The sequence below is a fragment of the Sciurus vulgaris genome, assembly GCF_902686455.1.
Source record: "Sciurus vulgaris genome assembly, chromosome: 4".
Classification (NCBI taxonomy): domain Eukaryota; kingdom Metazoa; phylum Chordata; class Mammalia; order Rodentia; family Sciuridae; genus Sciurus; species Sciurus vulgaris.
The window spans coordinates 16294549-16313336 of NC_136464.1; positions in this window are offsets into that span (position 1 = coordinate 16294549).

Here is an 18788-nt window from a genome sequence, read left to right on the forward strand (position 1 = left end):
GAGACTTGAGTGGAAAGTAGGAGAAGTTGCTGCCCCTTGCTGAAAGCGAGCAGCACGCCTTTAAGCAGCATCCTCTGAAAAGACCAAGGGTCCAGTCCTAGCCTCAGACCATTGTTTGGTTTTCCAACAGTAATCTGAGGACATCTGTGGCCTACTCCTGTTTCTGCAGTGAACTAGTGGTGGGGGCAGCAGTTGGTCCTGAGAATGCTCTAGAAGAATGAAAGCACCCTGCATGAACACACCACTCACTTCTAACCCCACCCCATCCTCTGCACAGCTGAGGGTGTAGCAGGACGAACATTCAGATGGCTGGAGCTCTTACATTAATAATGTTTGACGTTCTCCCACAGCTCTGTCCTCAGGGCCTGGGTCACTTGCAAACAGACTGGGAGTGTTTTACCCCTTTATAGGAAGGGGGCAGGAAAGTGGGGGAAAGCACTGTAGGGATTGGGATTCCTACTAATTCCAGGAAAAGTGAGGTGTTGGTATGAGTTGCATCCTACCAGCTCCCTTGGTGAAGGAGGTCTAGGTGTTGCCTCTCCAACCAGAGAAAAGCAGACATGCAGCTGACATCTCTGCACTGTCCCCTGCTGTGCAGCTAGCTGCTGTTCTCTTAACGTTTCATAAAGCTTCCTCATCAATGTTTTGCTTAGGTTCTACGTTGCTTCCAAAGCAATATGGATAAGCACTGCTGCTACCTCAATTTTTGTTTTGATAGAATTTAGAGTGGCTGCTTCCACTAAGACTCAGTCATAATGCTAATAAGTAGGATACACAGGTAGGATAATTTTTCCATCTTTTTTCTAGATTTTTCTGTTTGGATTATTTCATGTAATTGGATTTTATTTCCACTGTGACTTATGAGCTGTGTCTCTTTTGAAAATGCCTTAGTGGTTGTCCTAGAGTTTACAAAATGTCTTTATCATTTGAACTGGTCCATGCATCATGAGCCAGTACGGGGAAGGGGCCCTGCTGGTCTTCTGACAGACCCAAACTGACCTCATTCTAGATCTTCTACCTGCTTTCTTGCTGGATGACAAGAAACAAAGACCAACAGGTCCTATAGACCAGTCTCGAGTTTACGAGCCCTCAAGGGGGAACTTACAGTTGCAGAGTGATCAGACTCTCGGGATCCACAGAGAGGAAAATTTTGAAAACAAAATTCTGAACTTGCTTTTATTTTGCAAGGTTTAAGAAATGAATTAGCACTTATCACCATAACCTCATAAAAGACAGGATGTTTTAGCACTATGGAGGAAAAAAGGTTCAGAGATTCACTTTTTAAACTGAGTTTAGCTCTAGGAAATACTATATTTTTCTCACTTCACTGTGACCTGATAATTGAAAACCATTGACCTTGTCCAGCCCTTATATGAAGAGGCAAAAGGCCTACAGGAAGAAGCCATCTGCCTGAGGTCACACCTGGCCAGTCTTTTCCTGGCTCTGTAGGCACTGAGGACCCTGATAGCGTCTATAGCACAGCACCCTTCCTTGAAACCAAGTGGATTAAGGGTTCTCTGAAGACGGAAGGTGTGTTGGTTATGGATTTATTGCCTCCCAGCTCCAATTGCCCTCTTCAGTGTCTGCGCTGGGACCAGCGTTTCCTGTAAGCGTTTCTCCATTAAAGCTTGATATTCAGCTTTCTCAGCAGAAGGCAGTGGAGGACATGAGAGGTGGAAGAGGCTTCCAGACTTTCTGTAGGGACTGGAGGTCAGCCTTGTACATTGAGGACATCCGGCAAGCCATGACCCAGAACACTCACCTTCAGCAACCTCACAGACCTCACAGCCTCCACCTGGTGATGACCATGCAAACCAAAGCATCCGGCACACAGCTACCTATGCTCCAGAGGTTAGGGCTCCGAAAGCCTCTGCCCTGATGTGTCCAGATGCCCTCGCGTGTCCACACTGATGGTGGCCGCCCTGCTCTGGAAGACAGCCTATGCTTATTTAGCAACTCGAACCAACTCCGCACCTCTACTTATCCAGGGGGCTGGACTCTCTCCAAGTTGGGCTTCCTTGGCTACTGTATAGAATATCCTGGATCATAGTTAACAATTCTTCATATTAAACTTCTCTTTGACCTATTGTGTGTTTTTTTCTCTCCTGACTGGACCCAGACTGCTTGCTGCTGGAGTTAAGTGTAAAGAGCATTTGGCAGCCTTCTGAAAAGAGGTTACTATTTGACACTCAAAAGCTTAGTGAACCCAGGATTCAAGAAGGGGAGGCATTGAGAGACTCGGACTAAAATAGAACCACGGGGTGAGTCTCCCCAACCCGGTGAAGCTCGGCCCAGGCAGGCCCTGATACGGGCGGCTTATCAGAGTAGGGCAGGGCAGCTAGAGTCTCCCCCAGGCAGCCCTGGGCACTCCAGCAGTGGGCTCCTCCCACACAGCCAGCTTCTCCAGCTTCTCGGAGCAGGTCCCCCAGTGAGAGCCTTTCTGCACAGAACCAAGCTTCAAGTCCCTGAGCCAGCGCAGCGAGCTCCGGCCTGCAGGTTGCTTCAGGGACCAGGACAGGGCAGCCAGGGACGTCCCCAAGCAGCCCGGCTCCCTCCGGTGGGAAGCGCCTTTCTAGGCTAGCTTCTCGGAGCAGACCGCCCAGTGAGAGCCTTCTACACAGAGCCAGCCACAAGTCCCCAAGTCAGCGGAGACCTCCGACCCGCAAGCAGCCTCTGGGACCAGGGCAGGGCAGCCAGAGACCTCTCCAGGCGGCCCTGCCCCCTCCGGCCGCCGCCTCCACAGGGCGATCCAAGATGGTGGACTAGAGGGTGACTGCATCTCCAGTCGCTCCAGAACCCAGGATTCAAGAAGAGGAGGCATTGAGAGACTCGGACTAAAATACAGCCACGGGGTGAGTCTCCCCCACCCAGTGAAACTTGGCCTGGGTGGCAGGCCCGGATAGGGGCAGCTTATCAGAGTAGGGCAGGGCAGCTAGAGTCTTCCCCAGGCAGCCCTGCGCACTCTGGCAGTGGGCTCCTCCCACACGGCCAGCTTCTCGGAGCAGGCCCCCCAGTGAGAGCCTTTCCACACAGAGCCAGTTCCAAGCCCTGGAACCAGTAGCGGGCTAGGGGCAGCTTTCTTCGGAAGCGCTGCATTATCAAGTTACTCCAAGACGTTAGGCTACTGAAAGCTGGGAGGTGATACACTGGAAATCTACAGGGACACTATAAGACAATAGAGGAAATCTGCAATATCACAGAGTCCCACTGACATCTGACCAATATGAGAAAACAAGGGAAGAAAATGTCCCAAACAAACCTAGATACTATATCAATAAAACCCAATGACAGCACAGCAGAAGAAATGTCTGAAAGGGAATTCAGAATGTACATAATTAAAACAATCAGGGAAGCAAACGAGGAGATGAAAGAGCAAATGCAGGCATTAAATGATTGCACCAATCAACAGTTAAAAGAGCAAATATGGGAAGATCATTTCAATAAAGAGTTAGAGATACTGAAAAAAAACCAAACAGAAATCCTCGAAATGAAGGAAACAATAAACCAAGTTAAAAACTCCATAGAAAGCATAACCAATAGGATAGAACACCTGGAAGACAGAACCTCAGATATTGAAGACAAAATATTTAATCTTAAAACAAATTTGACCAAACAGAGAAGATGGTAAGAAATCATGAACAGAATCTACAAGAATTATGGGATATCATGAAAAGGCCAAATTTAAAAATTAGTGAGGAAGGCTTAGAGAAACAAACCAAAGGAATGAACAATCTATTCAATGAAATAATATCAGAAAATTTCCCAAATCTGAAGAATGAAATGGAAAACCAAGTACAAGAGGCTTATAGGACTCCAAATATACAAAATTACAACAGACCCACACCAAGGCACATTATTATGAAAATACCTAACATACAAAATAAAGACAGAATTTTAAAGGCCGCGAGAGAAAAGAATCAAATTACATTCAGGGGGAAACCAATAAGAATATCAGCAGATTTTTCAATCCAGACCCTAAAAGCTAGAAGGGCCTGGAACAACATTTTTCAAGCCCTGAAAGAAAACGGATGCCAACCAAGAATCTTATACCCAGCAAAACTTACTTTCAGATTTGACGACGAAATAAGATCCTTCCATGATAAACAAAAGCTAAAGGAATTCACAAAAAGAAAGCCAGCATTACAGAACATTCTCAGCAAAATATTCCATGAGGAAGAGATGAAAAACAACGATGCAAATCAGCAACAGGAGGAACTAGCCTAAAGGAATAGCCAAATAAAGGAGAAACCAAATCATGTCAAAAAATGAAAATGACTTAAATGACTGGGAATACAAATCATATCACAATAATAACCCTGAATGTTAATGGCCTGAACTCATCAATCAAAAGACATAGACTGGCAGATTGGATTAAAAAGAAAAATCCAACGATATGCTGCCTGCAAGAGGCTCATTTCATAGAAAGAGATACCCATAGACTAAAGGTGAAAGGATGGGAAAAAACATACCATGCACACAGACACAGCAAAAAAGCTGGAGTATCCATCCTCATTTCAGATAATGTGGACTTTAAGCCAAAACTAGTCAGAAGGGATAAAGAAGGACATTACATACTGCTTAAGGGAAGCATAAATCAGCAAGACATAACAATCATAAATATCTATGCCCCGAACATTGGCTCATCCATGTACGTCACATCCTTCTCAATTACAGAAATCAAATAGACCACAACACAATAATACTAGGTGATTTTAACACACCTCTCTCACCGCTGGATAGATCTTCCAAACAAAAATTGAATAAAGAAACCATAGATCTCAATAACACAATCAACAATTTAGACTTAACTGACTTATATAGAATATACCATCCAACAAAGAACAAATACACTTTCTTCTCAGCAGCACATGGATCCTTCTCTAAAATAGACCATGTTTTATGCCACAAAGCTACTGTTAGCAAATACAAGAAGATAGAGATACTATCTTGTACTCTATCAGATCATAATGGATTGAAATTAGAAATAAATGACAGAATAAGAAACAGAAACTTCTCCAATACTTGGAGATTAAATAATACACTATTATATGATGAATGGATAACAGAATACATCAGGAGGGAAATAAAAAAATTCTTAGAAGTAAACGAGAACAAAGACACATCGTATCAAAATCTCTGGGACACTATGAAAGCAGTACTTAGAGGAAGATTTATTTCATGGGGTGCATTCCACAAAAGAAGTAGAAATCAACAAATAAACGACTTAACACTACAGCTCAAAGCCCTAGAAAAAGAAGAGCAGACCAACACCAAAAGTAGTAGAAGACAGGAAATAGTTAAAATCAGAGCCGAAATCAACGAAATTGAAACAAAAGAAACAATCAGAAAAATTAACAAAATAAATAGTTGGTTCTTTGAAAAAATAAACAAAATTGATAAACCCTTAGCCACACTAACAAAGAGAAAGAGGGAGAAAACTCAAATTACTAAAATTCGGAATGAACAAGGAAATATCACAACAGACACGAGTGAAATACAAAACATAATTAGAAGCTATTTTGAAAATCTATACTCCAACAAAACAGAAAACCTCTAAGACATCAACAAGTTTCTAGAGACATATGAATTACCTAAACTGAACGAGGAGGACATACACAACTTAAATAAATCAATTTCAAGCAATGAAATAGAAGAGGTCATCAAAAGCCTACCAACAAAGAAAAGTCCGGGACCAGATGGGTTCTCAGCCGAGTTCTACAACACCTTTAAAGAAGAGCTCATTCCAATACTCCTCAAAGTATTCCATTAAATAGAAGAGGAGGGAACCCTCCCAAACTCATTCTATGAAGCCAATATCACCCTGATACCTAAACCAGACAGAGACACATCGAGGAAAGAAAATTTCAGACCAATATCCTTAATGAACATCGACGCAAAAATTCTCAACAAAATTTTAGCAAATCGCATACAAAAACATATTAAAAAGATAGTGCACCACGATCAAGTGGGTTTTATCCCAGGGATGCAAGGTTGGTTCAACATTCGGAAATCAATAAATGTCATTCACCATATCAACAGACTTAAAGTTAAGAATCACATGATTATTTCGATAGATGCAGAAAAAGCATTCAATAAAATACAGCATCCCTTCATGCTCAAAACACTAGAAAAAATTGGGGTAGTGAGAACATTCCTTAACATTGTAAAGGCCATCTACGCTAAGCCCATGGCCAATATCATTCTACATGGTGAAAAACTGAAAGCATTCCCCCTAAAAACTGGAACAAGGCGGGGATGCCCTCTTTTACCACTCCTATTCAGCATCGTTCTTGAGACTCTAGCCAGAGCAATTAGACAAACCATAGAAATTAAAGGGATACGAATTGGAAAACAATAACTCAAACTGTCCCTGTTCGCTGATGACATGATTATATATTTAGAGGAACCTGGAAATTCCACCAGAAAACTCTTAGAACTCATAAGTGAATTCAGTAAAGTAGCAGGTTACAAGATCAATGCTCATAAATCCAATGCATTTTTATACATAAGTGATGAATCTTCAGAAAGAGAAATTAGGAAAACTACCCCATTCACAATAGCATCGAAAAAAATAAAATACTTGGGAATCAATCTCACAAAAGAGGTGAAAGACCTCTACAATGAGAACTACAGAACACTAAAGAAAGAAATTAAAGAAAGCCTTAGAAGATGGAAAGATCTCCCATGTTCTTGGACAGGCAGAATTAATATTGTCAAAATGGCCATACTACCAAAAGTGCTAAACAGATTCAATGCAATTCCAATTAAAATCCCAATGATGTACCTTACAGAAATAGAGCAAGCAATCATGAAATTCATCTGGAAGAGTAAAAAACCCAGAATAGCTAAAGCAATCCTCAGTAGAAAGAGCGAAACAGGGGGTATCACAATACCAGATCTTCAACTCTATTACAAAGCAATAGTAACAAAAACGGCATGGTATTGGTACCAAAATAGACAGGTAGATCAATGGTACAGAATAGAGGACATGAACACAACCCCAAATAAATACAATTTTCTCATACTAGACAAAGGTGCCAAAAATATGCAATGGAGAAAAGATAGCCTCTTCAACAAATGGTGCTGGGAAAACTGGAAATCCATATGCAACAGAATGAAATTAAACCCCTATCTCTCACCCTGCACAAAACTCGACTCAAAATGGATCAAGGACCTCGGAATCAGACCAGAGACCCTGCATCTTATAGAAGAAAAAGTAGGTCCAAATCTTCACCTTGTTGGCTGAGGATCAGACTTCCTTAACAGGACTCCCATAGCACAAGAAATAAAAGCAAGAATCAACAACTTGGATAGATTCAAACTAAAAACTTTCTCTCAGCAAAGGAAACTATCAGTAATGTGAAGAGAGAGCCTACAGAGTGGGAGAATATCTTTGCCACTCATACTTCAGATAGAGCGCTAATTTCCAGAATCTATAAAGAACTCAAAAAACTCTACACCAAGAATACAAATAATCCAATCAACAAATGGGCTAAGGAAATGAACAGACACTTCACAGAAGAAGATGTACAAGCAATCTACAGATATATGAAAAAATGTTCAACATCTCTAGTAATAAGAGAAATGCAAATCAAAACTACACTAAGATTCCATCTCACCCCAATTAGAATGGCGATTATGAAGAAAACAAGCAACAACAGGTGTTGGCGAGGATGTGGGGAAAAAGGTACCCTCATACATTGCTGGTGGGGTTGCAAATTGGTGCAGCCACTCTGGAAAGCAGTATGGAGATTCCTCAGAAAGCTTGGAATGGAACTACCATTTGACCCAGCCATCCCACTCCTTGGCCTATACCCAGAGGACTTAAAATCAGCATACTACAGAGATACAGCCACATCAATGTTCATAGCTGCTCAATTCACCATAGCCAGACTGTGGAACCAACCTAGATGCCCTTCAGTTGATGAATGGATAAAGAAACTGTGGCATATATATACAATGGAATACTACTCCACCATGAAGAATGATAAAATTATGGCATTTGCAGGCAAATGGATGAAATTGGAGAATATCATGCTAAGTGAGATAAGCCAATCTCAAAAAACTAAAGGACGAATGATCTCGCTGATAAGCGGATGAGGACATATAATGGGGGGTAGGAGGGGTTAGCGTTAGGGTTAGGGTTAGGTTTAGGGTTAGGGATAAGGAGGGTGGTAAGAATGGAGGAAGGAAGGACTGTATGGAGGGAAAAGAAGGGTTGGAGGGGTGGGGGGAAGGGAAAAAATAACAGAATGAATCAAACAACATTGCCCTATGTAAATTTATGATTACACAAATGGTATGCCTTGACTCCATGTACAGAGAAACAACACATATCCCATTTGTTTAAATAACAAAAAAATTAAAAAAAAATAAAAAATGTTTAAAAATTGTAAAGATCACATTCTTCACATTCCATTATTGAACCAGTTCATACAGCATCATTATGTGCGGTAATCCATAACTTGGAAGGAGGTGGGAAGAGAATCGTGTGCAAAGATAGCAGTGATGAGGTGGGAGGAACCTGGATTTTTTTGGAGTAGACAGCAGCATCTTAGCAGGCTCTTTACAAATAGGTAGAAATTGAACATATAGGAGGAAAATGAGGAAGTCCAGATGGAAGAAATCTTGATGCCTTTGCTCAAGACAGTACAGAGGTGGTAACATGAAATGTACAGCAGTGGCTCTGTTTGGCTAGAACTTCATCTGGATCACATATTTGGCATGAAAAGATTTCGTCTCTTCTTCCATTGCCAACCTTGATGGTCTTCAGGAAGAAACGGTAAGACATGTATGAATGGAGGGAACTTCAGAAGTTAACTAATTAGGGCCAGGGTGTAGCTCATGGTAGAATGTTTGCCTAGCATGTGTGAGGCCCTGGGTTCAATCCCCACTCCCACAATGAAAAAAAAAAAATTGACTGTGAATAGCCTTGAATGTTGCATACAATAAACTGCTGGATTTTCCAGAAAAGCTACTTAAACAGAAGGCCACATATGAGGGTCTCGCCCCTACCAGCGTATTGACAATCTAGTCATGATAGCAATGGTAAACTTCAAAATAGCTTGAGAAATCACTCTGAAATGTCTTTCCCAAAAGAGAGGAATGTGTTTCTGAATTGAGTTGACAAACTAATTGTCATCCAGGTCAAGTTGACTGCTCCTGTGAGTTGCCTTCAGTTACTATCAAATACACTGAGAAATATTGAGCTCTCAATGCCCGGTGTATTACATAAATTAAGCGGCATATAGTTGGGAGTGGGAATGAGGAAAATGAGCACAAAATATAAGTAAGGTAGCAGACAAGATGGTGACCAAGGAACTCAGGTCTAAGCTACATGGACATGTGAGAGACTCCAGAGGGCTGGCTAGCAAATCTCAATTCCAACCATCATCCACGAAGCACCCTTCAATCTCACAGTTTTCTCCAGGACCATGAGGAGAATGATGGAAGGTCCCATAATTCCAGAGAGCAAGTGAGTTAAATGGAGACCTGGTGACAGAAGAGAGCTGGCAACTGCTGTGTCTCAAAGCAATGGCAGAAAGGGGTGTCAGAACAAGGGCACCGTCGGCCAGCTTGAGAAAACACCTATCAGCAAGCAAAAGATGGTCAGTTCAAGGAGGACATTACAACAGTGTCCATGGGCAGCACTCAGAGGCTTAACGTGGATCAGGATTTCAGTGGCATTGATCATGGCTCTGGAGAGGGAAATTTTCTAAAAAGCTGGAAGTACGACAACACTAGCAAACAACCCCACCCTAACCCACCACTGACAATTCCATACTTACCTGTCTCCTTTATTGACTGTGATAAGGGCAGAGGCAATGCCCCTTGCTCAGCTGTATTAACCCACAGAGGTAATTCTAAAAATGGCGGATGCCTAGTAAGTCAGGCACTCTTTTAGATGACTCACGTTAACTCACTTGATTCTTGCAAACAAAACTCTGTTTTAGAGATGAACAATCTAAGCAAAGTTGAGCAATGTGCTTGCAGTCACCCAACTAACAAGCATCTAGTTTATATTAGTTGAAGTGTTAGAATTTGAACCCAGGTCACCTGACTCTGGGGTTTAAGCTCTTAGTCGCCAGGAACTTCAGCCCCAACACAGTGCCAGGCATAATTAAGAGAATGGACGGTCATCATTTATGAAGTTCTAAACTTCTGTGTTCCCTAAGTAGTTGTCTAAGTGCTGTCTAAGAGTCGCAAGACCAAATTACACAGTGCCAAAAAAAATTAATACATGCAAATAAGCAGTGTCACAATATATTTTATTGATTGCATCTTCCCTGGGTTGTTAAGGTTAATTTTGCAGTCTAAGATACAATTTACTCTGCAGGTCACTGAAAAAAAAATATTCCTGACTTGGGTTATTGTAATGTACAAAAATGGCATGTGTTTCTTGCCAGCATGTTAGTCTCTAGGAAAGCTTTTTGCTCTTTGCCAGCTTTTTAACAAGCAGGATAAGGGAGCGGACATTGGCCTCAGCTTTAGCAAAGACAAAAACTGTCCTGGCAGTGGGCTGTCCTTTGATATTGGGCCACATTTTAACTGAAAGGAAGCAGAGCTTAGATATTGTACTGGACAATTTCAAATTATATATTTAAATGTATTTATAAACATATTTTTTTATTTTTTAAAAATTTCATTACCTGAACTAACAATTTGGTTCCCTTGGCAGAAATTTTGCTAAAAATCCAATGACATGTAAGAGATGTTTGTAGTTAACTGCTTTCTTGGCAACTAATGTACCAAAAGCCAGTGTAAAAGCTCTCCCAGCCTCAGTGTCTAGGAGGGGGAAGGATTATAGTTTATCATTTTAAAATTCCATTACACCTTATAAAATAATTGCCCACATAGATCCAAGATTTCAAGACCAAGTACAATTGACTTATTGACATTTCTTATTCTAATCCAATTAATTGGCCTGGGTCAGAAAGAGACATGTATACATAATATACAAAGAAATATTCAAGTAGGGTTATGTAGAATTAATCATTTTGGGTGTAACCGATCACTGCTTTGTGTATAATCATTGAAAACAATCTTCAAACAAACTCAAATGACTTGAATGTAAGGTTTGCAGGAGCATGATCCCCTGAACACTCGATTTTCATGATCCTGTTCTCAGCAGGGTATATTTTTCTAAATGCAAACCAACACCAAATGATTTAAGGAGCACCCTGGCATGACGTGATGTTATCAGCACTCACCGTGAAAACCTCAAGTAGCTTTAAAAATCAGAAGCCACAAAACTGCATTCATGTCTGATCCTTTAAAGACCATTCGTTCTATGCTCCCTTGAAAATGTGTAAATAGGAGCATTCTCTCTGTGCTGTCACCTCTTGCTTAAGATTTTTTAAAGTTTTGATGTTTATTTCTATTTGGGAGGGGTCATCAAAAGAATGGGTCTTAGTTATTTACCAATTGGTTCCATCGCACCCAAGGGGCTCAGCGCTTGACTCCGGACCTGGGCTTGTTTCCACTTTCACCATCTATCACTGACAAGTTCTTTTTCTGGACTGGTTCTGGGAAATGGCAACCAGGATTTTGCTAGTTGAGATGTGCGACAGGTCACGTGTGGCACTCTCTTCCAGGCCTCTGCTTTTTTGCTGAGAAGTCCTTGACACAATGGAACAATGCAACTTGCAAAGGACAGCCACCCACCTTCCTGGAGTGAGGCCCGGTGGGCTTTATTTGTACATTCGTGTATTCTACGGTGGGAGACCGTACATATTTTTATATGTAGTGAAGATTCAGGGAGGAGATGTTTCAGATCACCCAAAATTCCAGTGGCGAGGATACGATAGGAACTTGAAGGAAGCTAGGAGTGATATTCTGGAAGCAGAATGCCTGGGTTTGAGCCCTGACACCATCATCCCTTGATCAAATTGCTTGACCTTGTTGTCCTCGTATGCTAAATGGTAGTGACAATAGGGACGGGCCTCATTGTATTGTGAAGTTCAAGTGGGAGGATAAGCATAAGGCACCGTAGGTGTCCCCGTCACGTAGTGGAAGCTCTGAGTAAGTGATAGGTATTATAAGGGCAGAGCGAGAATTGAGGACAGCTCAAGGTCACAGGCACTTGGCAGAGACGAGAGGTGCAAATGGCATGATGTAATTAAAGACCTAACCTCTTCCTTATAAAAAATTTCAAAAGCAGCATAAATAGTAAGTACACAGGCATACAGTTATTGTGGAACTCTTTGTCTCCAGTAATGAAAATGGCAAGGATGTCTTCTACGTGTGTGTGTGTGTGTGTGTGTGTGTGTGTGTGTGTGTGTGTGTGTATGTTTTGTGCTGTGGATCACATTTGTGTGAAGGAGCGAATTGTCACCTGCTACAAACCATCAAGCAAAGTGTCCTCCATAAAGCAGCTTCCTATCATCATCCAACATCACAGGAGACTCCAAGTCAGTTCTCATTGAAATTCTTCTTTCTGATAAGCCTCATGATGCTTTTTTTTTTTTTTTTTTTTTTTTTTTAATGCTTGAGTGAAAGAGATAATTCCTAAATCTTGGAGATTGATCCTCCCCTACAAAGGAGCTCCTAGAAACTTTGGTGGGATTTAAGTGTAGGCTCTAATTGCCACTAGATGGCAGAGGAATGTTATTAAACCAACCAGTCATCACAGACTAGTCCTGGGAAATGGCCCTTTCCTTCTTACCCTCCTGCCCACTGGACCTCAGGATCCTGAGAGATTTTCTTGTGACTTGAGCTTGTGCCCTCTTTCTAGTGCCAGGTGAAAGGCACACACTCTGTCCCCAGAAGAGTCTGACCCTGGCTACAGGCACTAACAAAAAAATAGCATGGCCTAGTATGATTTCACTATTGCCCAAACCCCTAACCCAGAAAACTCAAGAGCTTCCCAGTCTTTGAAAAGTGCTGGTGAGTGATATTTTCCAAATTATATAGTTAGATTGTATGCATGCATGAATATGTAACAACAAATCCCGTCATTAGATACAACTATAATGCACCAATAAAGATGTGGATTTTTTGTGGTTGTAGTTGTTGTTGCACCAGGGATTGAAAACAGGGGCACTTACCCACTGAGCCACATCCTCAGCCCTTTTTTTTTTTTTTTAAATCTTTATTATTTTTATGTGGTGCTGAGGATTGAACCCACTGCCTCACACGTGCCAGGCAAGTGCTCCACCACTGAGCCACATCCTTAGCCCCCCCCTCTTTTTTTTTTTGGGGGGGTGCTGGGGATCGAACCCAGGGCCGACTGAGCCCTGGGTTTGATAAAATAAAATATTTTATCTAGAGATAGTGTCTTGCTGAGTTGCATAGTGCCTCACTAAGTTGCTGAGGCTAGCTTTGAATTTACAATCCTCCTGCCCCAGCCTCCTGAGCCTCTGGGATTACAAGCATGTGCCACTGCACCCAGTGTGGAAAATGTTTTTAAAAAAACAAATTTTAATCAGTCATGGTAGAGGTAAGACTAGATTATCTTTCTATTCCGTCTATAGAATAAATTCCCCAACTTTATCATATGAAGTAATTAAAGAGTTTGCTTTTGAAAATGTAGGGGAAATTTTATCAAAGAAGCCTGAAGGTAACTTATTAATGAAAATCTTAGGTTCCTTTTGGGGATGTTGTGATGTTTGAGGTGTTTGTCATTAAATTAGTCATTTCTTATGAAAAAAATCATTCTTTGGTATCGAGTATATTTGTTGGCCCTCCAAAATTTGGGATGCTAGTTTGGATTGAACTTGAGTGATCTTCTCAAAAAGTCTTATTTTTCATTTTTTAAAAGGCAAGGTTCTGAGTCTGAGCTGGAAGCTGCTGTTTTTATTTCTGAGTTCTGGTTAGGCTGTTTCTTATCTGGGGAGAATTCAGGATAGGATTGATCAAGCAGTATAGTAAACAGAGAGGAAGTGTCCCCCTAGAAAAAAGAATTGCTTTGTTGTCACATTACCACCACATGAAGCAGAAATCCAGCGGGCTTGCTTTATGATTCAGAATTTTATCGTATTTAATATAATTTGCTAAGTATGACAAAACTCTTCCCTTTCTTCCCTATCACTTGTAACCATCCAACCAATGGTTCTGATTTCTAGAAAAACCAAGGTAGCTAATGCTGAGGCCCTTGGCTTAAGAACAAAGTCCCCCTTCCATCCCCATGTGACAGATGCTGACTGAAGATTACAGCAGGGTCAAGAGTGACCACCGGGCTTGTGGCCTGGAAAAGAGTCAAGTAAGGAGCCAGGATAAGGACTGCACAGTCTGAAGGGACACCTACAGACAACCTAGGGAGGTACTGTCCTATCTGGGATCCTCTCCTCCCACCTGGGCCCTAGGCACTGTCTAGTCAGGCAGCTGTTCAGGTCTCCATCTGACGTGGGTGTGGTTTTATCAATGATGAACCACTGGCCTCGGATGTCAGCATCCGGCCCTTCTGCTAGTGATGGGCACGGTGCCATCAGCCGCACCTGGGAGGGGAGCTTTCCACGAAGGACGGGTTCCTGGGCTTTGGGAACCAAGTGGGAGGGAAAATCCAGCTTTCTCCAGATTCCACGGCTTCCGAATTAAGTCAAATCGAATTAAGTTGACTTAAACCTTCATGAAGAGCTCTTACTTCCTCGCACGCTGGGAGCTGAGTTCCTTTGGCTTCTTCGAAAGGGTTGTTGGAACCCGAGTCATCTATGAATCAAACGACAGCGGCCGGCGAGCGAGGCGGCGGAGCCTGCAGCGGTCGGGGGCGCGGGGCGGGAGCCTGGGCTTCGCCGAGCTCAAAGGCGGGGAGGAGCGCACCCTCGTCGCGGGGCCTCTCATCCCTTTATCCCAGGGTCCAGGCAGGGCTTTGAAAGGTGCATCGAAGTGGAGAGCGCGCTGGAAGCAGGCCCCTCGGAGCTTCTGCCCCGGCGCGGCACGCCCTCCCCTCCCCCGCCGACTTTGATTCCCGGGCGTGACCTCCTTTTCCTTCCAGAGCTCACTCTTCACCTGCTTTGAGGACTTTCCGGGGGACCGCCTCTCTCGGTGGCGCTCCTGCCTCCCCGTGCCTCGCCCAGTCAGGGTTCCTGGCAGCCTGCAGGGAGGCTGGGCCAGGCTTCCTCTGCCTGCCTGGGGACACTTGTCCCTTCTCAAAGCTTTTCCCTCCAGGAAGGAAAACCGCCCCCAGTTTCGTCCTCTCCCCCTCCAGATGGGTTTCTGGCTTGATATTCAGGCAATTTTTCTTACGGAGCCATTGCAATGTGTTGTAGGAGAATATTTGGTTTGGTAGCAGGGTACGTGTCTGTAGCTTTCCTAATAATAATACCGGCCTGGGTACTGGGGGTGCGGCTCAGAGAGAGCATGCTTAACGTGCCTGCTGCCCTGGATTCAATCATTATCATCATCAGCAGCAGCAGCAGCGTGGGATCCGTATAGATATTTGCAGGCTTGCTTTTAGTGTGAGTGAAAAATTCAGGTTTTATTTTATTTTATTTTTCCTCTTTTTCTGTAAGGGCCCTTTAGTGGCGCAGTGGGAACCAGAACTGAGTTGTCCTTTGGGGTAGGAAGAAGGGCTGTCACCCACCACCCCATCCCTGTGCCTCATTTTAGGATGCTTGCTTGGGGATCCGCAGATTTAAACGTGCCTTACTTTGAAGGTCACTAGCAGAGAGGTAGGGGCTGCATCACTTGCAGCCAGACATACCTAAGATTCACACACCTCCCGAGCCACCATGCCACAGTCTGAGCGGGGCGCCAACCCCTCCACTTGGCACGAAGATCACAGATTTGAAGTTGGCCTTCATTGACACGACTGGAACTGTTGCCAATTGTGCGGGTATTCTTAAGGACCTAATGATCATCTGAAAACTACAAAGATGGCAATAATGAAGACACAACGCACACTTTTAATGAATGCAATCCGTTGTCTACATGAAGGAGCAGGACCCTGAATTCTCGGAAGGTTTAGTTCAGGTCCTGGAGCAGGGCAGGGTGCAAAACCGTCTTCCAGAGCCGTCCTTAGGCGGAGACTGGCTCCAGAGCCGAGAATGTGACCACCCGGGTGGCTGCACGTTTGGACTCTGTCACTGTCACTTTCAGCAGTTACTATTTTAACCGGACCGTGCTGCGATGTCTGCCTGCTGGGAAAATCAGCCACGACCTCCTGTCCCCGCCCCACTTCAGCAGGGACAAAATGCATTTCCAGCCCTTTCAGCAGGGGGAGTGACCTGCCCAGAATAAAGGGTGGCTCCTTAGCCATTTTCGTGACTACGGAAGCACTTTTGTTCTCTTTGATTTAAGAACTTTCCCCCAGAGGTCAAGCCCAGTTTAGACCGCCCGAGCCTTCCCTCCGGAGGCAAGGAGGGAAAGGGGAAATGGGTTCGCAATGCAAAACCTCGCTCACGCCCAAGTTTCAGTTCCGCGTCAGGATGCAAAGCCGAACAGCCCCGCGCCACACACTAACGCCGCAGCGCCAGTGCGCGGCCGCGAAGGGAAAGCGCAGAGCCAGGAGGGGCCTCTCCCAGCGCGCGGAGGCTTCGGCCTGGGCGGGAGGGGCGTGCACTGCGGTCATCTCGGGGAAACAAGTCCCGGTCAAAGGGCTGTTTTAGCTGGAATTAGATCTACCTAACAAAGTCGAATTTTTCTCAGAATGGCTGTCATTCTCGGCGTTGTTGCTCAAAGAGGGCGCATGGATATTGGACAAATAAGGGCAGATAGAGGGATGTTGTAGCTTTCCTGTGCAGGGATCGTGAAATAGGGACAAGGAACTCTGCATTATTTGCCAGTGCTGCTTAGGAACATTTTGCTATAAATACTAATCGAATCAAAGTCATCTGGAATCACAGGAACATAATAATTGGTATTTGTGTGTGTGTTACCCCTCCGGCAATTAAACAATGCGGAAGTAAGTGGATCAGAGACCAACTATGCATTTGCAGCTATGAGACAACCTTGTTTTCCTCCTAAGTAAATTGTTTTGTTTGACAAAGGATTTTCAAACTGGGGCACGTGGACTGACCTTCACTGTAGCTCTCACTGGGTATGAGACTGCAGGTAAGTTGTGGATCTCTTTGAGCTTATGTGTTTGCTAGGGTTTGCCATAACAAAATGCCACGGAGTAGGTGGTGTGAACAACTATTCATTTTCCGAGTGTTGGAGGCCAGAAGTCTGAGATCAAGTTATCAGCAGGGTTGGTTTCTCCAGGGCTCACTCCGGTCTTGCAGGTGTTCACGTGGTTTTCCTTCCGTATTTGTGTCTACATCTTAATCCCTTCTTATAAGGACACTATCAGATTGGATTAGAGCTCACCCTAATCGCCCCACTTTAATTTAATTACTCCTTTAAAGACTTTGTCTTGAATACAGTCACGTTCGGAGGCACATGTGCAGGAGGTTATTGTCTTCAGTGTGTGAATTTGGGGAGGACACAGTTCAGCCATTACAGAGCCCCAATTTCCTCACTGGTAAAACTGGAATAAAACTTGCCTTCTACCCAGGAGCAGTAGTGCAGCCCTGTAATCTCAGTCACTCAGGAAGATGCGGAAGGAGGGTTGCAAGTTAAGAGGCTGGCTTGAGCAACTTAGGGGGACCCTGTCTCAAAAAAAAGCTGGGAGGTAGCTCCATAGTACTGGGTCTAATCCCAGTATCGCCAAACAAACAAACAAATAAAAAACCCTACAACTTCTCCCTTGTTTTGAGACCCAAATAAGAGAAAGTCAGAAAAAGATTTGGAAGGGTGTCAAGTGCTGTGATAAGCAAATTGCTGCACTATAGAGGTGGGATAGGTTGTGCATTTTATGAGCTTGTATGAAAGTTGCATTCTCTCTACACACCCAAGAGTTGGAGGCCAATTTCCCTGGGAAAAGATAAACTTGCAAAGATGCTACCAAATGTCATACCTTCATAGGTCTTTGAGCTTAGAGTGACACTGCAAATAATTTGTTCATTTATCCATCACCATCAATTGTACACAGACTCTCTACTGGGCAGGACATTAGCCATTATAGATGATGCAAATGACAAGCAGCTACATAGATTCAGCAGGATATTGAGCAGGGAGAGAGACCTGGTTGTCTCCCCAAGCAAGTAATGGAGCCTCGCCGAATATATGCTCTGCCTTCAGCAGCTTTACCCTGACACTTCCTAAGTCACAGAAGCTGCTCAGGACCTGGACGTTGGGAAGGACTTGGAGGTCACCCTGAGTCTGGGACTGGGGCCACGTGGGACAAACTCAGACTGAGACAAAATTCAGGTTCTGTCACTTTCAGAGACTGGATACCAGAGACTGGATATCTGATACAGTGAGATCATCCTGAGTTCTATGAAAAACAAGGGCTAGCAACACACACACACACACACACACACATGGGGTTGAACAGAGGCCCCATGCACCTGTCCTTGGGAAGAGAAAGTAGCATTAGCAGTTTTTGCTGTTAGGATTTTGTTGTTGTTGTGTTAAGAATTGAACCCCGGGCCTTGTACACACTAGACAAGTGCTTCACCACTGAGCCACATACCCATCCCATGGATTTCTGACCAATGCTGAAGAGTCAATGCTCATAGAAGGCAAAATACAGTCATCCCTCAGGGATCTGTGGGGATTGGCACAGGTTCCTCTCTGGTGCCCAAATCCAAGGATTCTTGAGCCCCATATGTAAAATGGTATCATATTTGCATATAACCTACACAAATCCTCCGTATACTTTAAATAATCTCTAGATTGCTTATAATACCTATTGCAATGAAATGCTATGTAAATAGGTGTTGTGCTGTATTGTTTAGGGAATAATGAGAAGAAAAAAATATGTAGGTGTTCAGATGATCACGTGCAGATGATGTTTTTTGTTGGTGGTG